The sequence below is a fragment of the Gekko japonicus genome, unplaced genomic scaffold (assembly GCF_001447785.1).
Source record: "Gekko japonicus isolate JY-2015 unplaced genomic scaffold, Gekko_japonicus_V1.1 scaffold776, whole genome shotgun sequence".
NCBI lineage: Eukaryota > Metazoa > Chordata > Lepidosauria > Squamata > Gekkonidae > Gekko > Gekko japonicus.
Window position 1 is genome coordinate 234,407 of NW_015161428.1, and position 7,894 is coordinate 242,300.

The window sequence follows — 7,894 nt, forward strand, 5'->3', positions numbered from 1 at the left end:
CAGCCAGCCAAGGACGAGAGCGCGCAGGCACTTGCCTGCTCGGGAGCCCGAAGCGCGGCGGCGGCGGCGAAGGGTCGGCTGAAAGAGCCGGGCGGGGGGCGCGCTTGCGGGGTCTCAAAGCCCATAGATTTCGGGAGGGAGGGAGGCAGTGTTCCCTCTAAGCTGAGTTAGTGTGAGCCGGCTCACAGGTTTTTAGCCTCCGGCTCACCCATTTTGGTCTTAGCCCAGGAAGGGAGGGCTCCAGAGCACACTGATTTCTGCAGCAGCCAAATTGTGCACTCACCACTTTAATTGGCAGCGGCTCACCAAGTAGGATTTTTGCTCACAAGACTCCACCGCTTAGAGGGAACATTGGAGGGAGGGCGGCCTCTCTGCTCCGGGCTTTCCTGGCTGGCTTGGGAAAGAACCACGGGAACGGGGATATAACCCAGTTGCTGGGCCGAGAAGCAAATCCGGCCGAGGCCGGCCCGCCCGGCAGGCCACTGGTGGCACGGGCTTGAAAGCAAAGGAAAAGCACTCTGCGCATGTTCAGAGTCTTCTCATTTCTTTAAATCCTTTTTTATTGTTGCAGAGCGGAGACCTGCCATTCAAAACAGGGCTCCTGGAGGGATTCATAGAATCACAGGATCCACACAGGGTTGGAACAGGGGCCAGAGAGGCCCTCTAGTCCAGCCCGCCTGCTCAAGGCGGGATCAGCCTAGAGGCAGCGGTGTCGAACTCAGTTGTTATGAGGGCTGGACCTGACATAAACCCGGGCCATGTGGATCATAAAACGTAATGCCAAGGAGCGGAGATATCAACTTTATCAAGGACACAAACACAAAGGTTTTTTTTTTTTAACTTAGAATAAAAACATGCTTAAAACATCAGCACTCTTACCTTGGAATCCAACCAATGCTGGAAGTGTAAAGCGAATATAGGGACGTTTTACCATATGTGGTAGAAATGTAGTAAAATACAAGGTTATTGGGAAATGGTGCGGAAGATAATTCAAGAAATTCTACATAAAAACACAGCACTAAAATCAGAAATATATTTGTTAAATATATTCCCAGATGGATATAATGTGCAAGAATCGTATTCATTATCTTATATAATAACGGCCGCTCGATTACTTTTGGCTAAAAATTGGAAATCTGAGATAATACCCACTAGGGAAGAACTAACTTTGCAAATACTGGAATTAGCACAAATGGATAGTTTGAGTTTGACACTACAAAACAAAAATGAAATGAGCCCGCGTAGCGGGGAGGGCGGGGTACAAATTGAATAAAATAAATAAATAAATAAAAGGTACATGAGAAGAGATGGTTAAAGGTGTACAAATGGTTAGAATATTTGTTAAATGGTTAAAATTTCATACAAAAACATCAGCACTCTTGCAATATTTTGTTTATTTAACAGTCTCTGATAACTGACATCTCTTGCTCTGAATTATTGCCTCAAAATGTCTGTGCTGTTGCAATCTTGAGTATGCTGTTCCGGTATCTGTAAGGTGCAAACCTACAGAACTGGAAGAGGAAGCAGAAGACAGCCGGTTCCACTGAGGGCCTGATAGAAGGGGGGGGGGAGAACCTCATCCGGCCCCCGGGCCGCATATTTGACACCCCACACCTAGAGCATCCCTGATAAGTGCTCGTCCAGCTGCTTGATAAATTCAGGATGCTGTAAGAGAAAATGGAAAGGGTGGACCAGCCGGAGTGCTCTTTCATTTGGGGGGATGCGAGAATCACATACATGCTCCTAGCCACGTTTCATGGGGGCACAGTTGCCAACCTCCAGGTGGTGGCTGGAGATCCCCTAGGGTAACAAGTGATCTCTGGGCGACAGGGCTCAGTTCCCCGGGAGAAAATGACTGATTTGGAAGGTGGTGTTGGGGGAGGCCAGGTCTCTCCTTTCCTCAAACCCCAGCCTCCAGGAATCTCCCAACCTGGAGTTGGCAGCTTTAAAGGGAGGGGAACACCGTCACTTTGACACTGGGTTTGGGGGGGGGGAGTTCCTATGCCCCTCGCAGCTCTATCGTTCTCTGCCTAGGAACAAGCTAATCGCTTTGCTTATCTATAATCCACCTTTCTGGTTGGGGCTCAAGGCGGATTACCGAATACAAGGACAATAAAACGGTATCAAACGTACAACAGGGGACGCGATCTGACTAGATTGCAAGCGAACAAAACCGCGCAAGTAAAATCAAGATAATCATACAACATACGGTGCAACGAACTTCATTCCGATTTCTTTTCCAAAAGCGCCCTCGCAGAATGAGAGGAAGCGAGGCGCCTCCTGGTCCTGGGGAGGGAGGGGGACCGAACAGAGAATGCGGACACAGCCCCCCCCCCTCAGCGTGGCAAGACTTTATGGCTCTCCTGGTTTTTCTGGGAGAACGGAGCGGGAAGGGTCTTTTGCAGGAAGCAGGGAGAGAAGTACCCCCGCCCCCGGGGGGGGGGGGGGAGGCACCACAGCCTTGCAGGCGTGTTCTGCAGACGCCCGCCTGGGTTGCTCTCCCCCTTCTGGCCAATGGCGGAAAACACTTCGCAAGCAAGCTTCCGACTTGCACAGAACTCTTCCTCCTCCTGCGGGGTGGGTTGGGGGGACCGCGAGGGAACAATGGTATTAGGCTGCTGCTGATGGGCATACAGCAGGGGGTCACTGGGGGAGTCTGTGCGTGTGTGGGGGGGGGAGCTGTGAATTTTCTGCACTGTGCAGCGGGCTGGACTAGATGACCCTTGGGGTGCCTTCCAGCTCTTTGTTTGCCAATGAAGACAAATATTTAAGTTGTTGTTGTTGTTGTTGTTATCATTATTATTATTAGATATATAATAGACTCTCCCTTTGTACTTTGATATATTATGTATTTGTTAAAAGTTACAGCGAGTTTGTAAAAGTGGCGAAAATATGTAATACTGAATATGTAGTAATGAAGAAACCAATAATGTAGCTGCAAAACAGATTAGTTATGGAATCTGAAATCTAAAATGCTGAATAGTTAAATTTTAAGTACCTTTGTATTTTATAGACAGTTTTTTAAAAAAAAAACTATAATGGGGGGAGTTGGGGAGAAATATTTTCTGTTTTATACACTTTGGTGTATGTAATTATCTCTGATATACACAATTATGTTATGACTTTTTTCTTTTCTGTATCCCATTTATACTATCACTTTGTTTTATCTATCTATCCATCCAGGGGTTATTTTGTAGAAAAAGAGGTGCAGGAGCTCATTAGCATAACTTATTAGCATAACTCATTTGCATATGCGACATCCCCTGATCACTGGAAGTGTGTCAGAAGGCAACACCCACCGCTCAGGCTCCACTGGACTGTTTTGGATTGCTAGCTATTGGGAGGGGTGACACACAGATCTGCCCTCACAGAGGAGGGAGAGCTTGTATCTGAAGGCTGGCCGGGTGGGGGGGTTCTGCAACTTACCTGGCTGCTTCTTGCTCCTCATGGCCCGACTGAGGGCTGCTGGGAGCAGGGGGCGGGGCTTGTTGCATGTGCCCGCCCCCTGGTCTCCTTACTGCTGGAGCTTCGCTCCTGTGTGCTCCCGCAGGAAATTACCTCTGTATCTATCGATCGATCTATCGATCATCTATCTATCGTTATTGTCAGGTTCCTGGTTGAATCAGTTCTCAACGCCAGCCAGTTGATAGAAAACTAACTTTGAGACAGTTGATGATACCATCCTGGACACATCTAAAAGTGAACGCACGATGGTTACAGATATAGTGTGTTCAAACAAAAGCAATAAAGATCAATAACCAATCACCCCACAGCATTTACCCGCCAGAACTAACGGTCAATGACACCCCCGCTAGGCACGTAGCCTCTACGTAACAAGAACACAGAATAATTTGAGAGGCTGGGACATTTGCCGCCACTTAGGTAACAAGCCCTGAATACATCAAAGGGAGCCCCCTCCCCCAATGGCAGGTGAGTTGCAAAATTCACAGAGAGCCTGACAGTTATTAAGGCACACGTCCTTAAGCCCTTGATGGTAACATTCAAATTGACCCTGAGTCAGCTGGGCTGAGGCAAGGAGTGGAGAGCACATGGTGGGTTGCTGATAGAAGGTAGGGGATTTTTCTTTCTCCCTTTGCCTTCCTAGCTGCTGTGTGGGAGCTGAGAGAGTTGGGTTCTTCGTAGTCTGATAGAGATGGCAAACCTAAACAGCATGATAAAAAGTAGAGACATCACCCTGCCAACAAACGTCCGCATGGTCAAAGCAATGGTATTCCCAGTAGTCATGTATGGCTGCGAGAGTTGGACTATAAGGAAGGCCGAGCGCCGAAGAATAGATTCTTTTGAACTATGGTGCTGGAGAAGACTCTTGAGAGTCCCTTGGACTGCAAGAAGATCAAATCAGTCAATCCTAAAAGAAATCAACCCTGACTGTTCCCTGGAAGGCCAGATAATGAAACTGAAGCTCAAATATAATGAGAAGGGAGCACTCACTGGAGAAGAAGGCCCTGATGTTGGGAAAGACTGAAGGTCAAAGAAGACGGGGACGGCAAAGGATGAGATGGTTGGACAGTGTCATGGATGTAATGAACATGAAATTGAGCGGGCTTCGGAGGATGGCGGAAGACAGGAGGGCCTGGCGTGATCTGGTCCATGGGGACGCGAAGAGTCGGACTCGACTGTGCGACTGAACAACAACAAGAGAATGGTTCTGTTTAAGTCTGTTTGGGGCTGTTTGTGCTCTGGCGGTTGTTGGGTGAGAACCAAAGGGCTCTTGCCCTGTGGGTCTTGCTTGGAGACCTTGTAAGAACCTGGGTAGAGGGCTCCTTCTGAGTTCTGGGGAGAGAACCGCTGGCAAGGTAGCCATTTGGTAGGTCTCAAAGTTTTCAGAGTACATTACCACAACAAGAGTTTAGGTCTGAGTTTGAGGAACGTTCCTGAGGCTGTAGAAGATAGCATTGCTCCAAGGAAGATGGATAACGAAGGATCTACTCCAGTGACCTGCGTGGGTTGCGCCATGATCATTTTTCTGCCATGCCGTGAAATGCATTACACATGCTGCAAGTGCAAGCTTATAAGAATGCTTGAGGAGAAGGTGGGAGAACTCGAGGCACAAATCTGTACACTGAGGAACGTCAGGGAGGGTGAATACAAGAAGCAGGCTCGAATCTGTAGGGATGGTGTCAGAAAGGCTAAAGCGCAGATGGAGCTGAGGCTTGTGAGGGATGCTAAAAACAACAAGAAAAATTTCTATGCCTACGTTCAGAGCAAAAAGAAGAACAGGGATGGAGTAAGCTCATTGCTAGGGGAAGATGGTCAAGACTTAACAAGGGATGAAGACAAAGTGGAATTACTCAACTCTCACTGCGTCAGTCTTTAACTATAAGGTGAGCTGTATGCAAACTGAAGAATGCAGGGCATATGAAGGAAGGAGAAATTGTCAGTCCAGAGTAAGTAAGGGATTAGAGAGCATACTTTCAAATCTCCAGGGCCAGATGGTTGGAAAACTTTCTCGAGACCTGCGGAGGTGGCTCGAGGGGCATCATCACCAAGGGAAGAACAGAACCTTTGCCATTTATAATGGTAGGACCTTCGCGTAGTAGGTTTTCTGGCGTTCAGTAGAACGTTCGCTACGCGGGTGGAAAACCTTTGACGTCCTTCTCCACGCTGTCAATTTTAATCGTGGTACATCGTGATGTAGGAGAGGGGAGTCGGACAGGAAGAGGAGGTCCTGTGCCGGAGAGAATTGGTGGTATATTCCCGTTAACAATTCTAGGGCAGTCGAGAACCATGGTTGTCTCGGCCACCACGGTGTTATCAATATGCAGTCCGCGCCATCTCTGACGATTTTGCGGACCACTCTCAGAAGCAGGGGTATGGGAGGGAACAGGTACAGAAGGCCTGTGGACCAAGGAAGAAGGAGACTGTCTCCTAGCGACTGTGAGTCCCTGCCGCCTCGACTACAGAACCGGGGACATTTTTTGTTGGCTCTGGTGGCGAAAACATCAACTTGGGGAGTTCCCCACCTGCGGAACAGTGGGAAGAGGTAGGACGGGTTCATCTCCCACTTGTGGAGACTGAGCCTTGCTCGACTTAGATGATCTGCCTGCACATTCATGTGTCCTGGGATGTGCGCGGCTACCAAAAAGATGTCGTAGGCGATGCAAAAGTCCCATAACTGGATGGCAAGGTTGCAGAGACGAAGGGAGACTGTGCCGCCCTGCCTGTTGACATAACTGAGCGCGGTGGTGTTGTCCGTGAGGACCGTAATACATTTCCCCTTGATTATTGGTAGGAAACTCGTGACCACGAACTGTATTGCGAGCAGTTCCAGGAAGTTTATGTGTCGACCTTGCTCGTGGGTTTTCATATTGCGGAGCCACTTGCCACCGACACACAGACCCATCATGTGTACACCCCATCCCGACAGGGTGATTTGAGGTGATGGAGGGTGGAAGGGCGCTCCCTGGAAGATATTGGAAGGGACAGTCCACCAAAGTAATGAGTCTCGGATGTTGGGAGGGGGGGATAGGACGACAGTGTGTGCGTTTTTTGCTGGGTTGGAATTCCGGATGAACCACAGTTGTAAACGATGCATTTTCACTTTGGCAAAGATGAGAACCGACGTAGTTGTAGTTATAAGGCCAAGCAGCTTTTGGATTTGGAAGGCAGTGACAGAAGGCTGGGTACGGATGACCGTAGCTAAGGAAATGATGTCTGCTGCTCCATCTTGAGCCAGGTAAGCCATGCATGCTGTGGAATCCAGTATAGCGCCGATGTACTTTATTCTTTGGACTGGATGCAACTGAGACTTTTGTCGATTGACTTGTAGGCCCAGATTTTCCAATAGTGCCAGTGTCTCAGTGATGTTTGAGACCAGGGCTTTCTGGGAAGGCGCTACCAAAAGCCAATAATCGATATAGGGGTAGATGGTGATACCCCGGAGATGGAGGAAATCCGCAACCACAATCATAGTCTTTGTGAAGACTCTTGGGGCACTGGACAGGCCGAATGGTACGGCTGCATACTGGTAATGCTGTTGACCAATCGTGAAGCGTAGGTATTGGTGGTGGGAGGGGTGGGTGGTGAGGTGGAAGTACGGGTCTTGGAGGTCGAGGGTGGCCATCCAGACATGTTTCCGTAGGAGTGGCATAATCTGCTGTAAGGACACCATGCGGAAGTGGTGGTAGGTCACATAGCAGTTCAACGTTCTTAGGTCTAAAATTTGTCGAACGCCTCTATCTCGCTTTGGAATGGTAAAATAGTGGGAATAGAATCCCTTCCCTTGCAGATGAGGGGGCACCGGCTCGATGGCTCCCTTGTGCAGAAGGACGGACACCTCCTCTAAGAGAGGTGGGGAAGGGGGTGTGGAGACGATGACAAGAGTAATGGGGTTCTGGTGGAATTGGATACGGTAGCCTCTGGTCAAGATGGACAGCACCCATTCGTCAGAGGTGATATGACGCCAGGTGTGAAGGAAGGGTGACAGACAGTTTGAACTGACTCAGTGACAGGGAAGTCAAAAGCTCTGCTTGGACGGTTTGACCTGTTTGGTGCGGGAAGATCGTTGCCCGGATCCAAACCTCGGTTTTTGGTAGGGAGATTTTTGGCCTCCCGAAGATGTATGCGGTCTCTATTGTGTGTCCGGAGACTGACGACTTGGTGCACACCTCTGCCAGGACCTTGACCAGGTACGGGGACAGTATTGTTGTCTCGCAGAGGGTGACACTCCTAAAGCTCAAGAAGTCTTTATGCTCTTATCTAATTCTTGGAGTGTGGAATCAGTAGTGGTGTTGAAGAGGCCAAGGCCGTCAAACGGAAGATCTTCAACATAAGACCTGGTATCCAAAGGGAGAGTCATATTGCAGAGCCAGGAACGCCTCCGCAGTGCTATAGCAGAGGCCATCATCCTGGCACATGCGTCTCGGGCATGCTT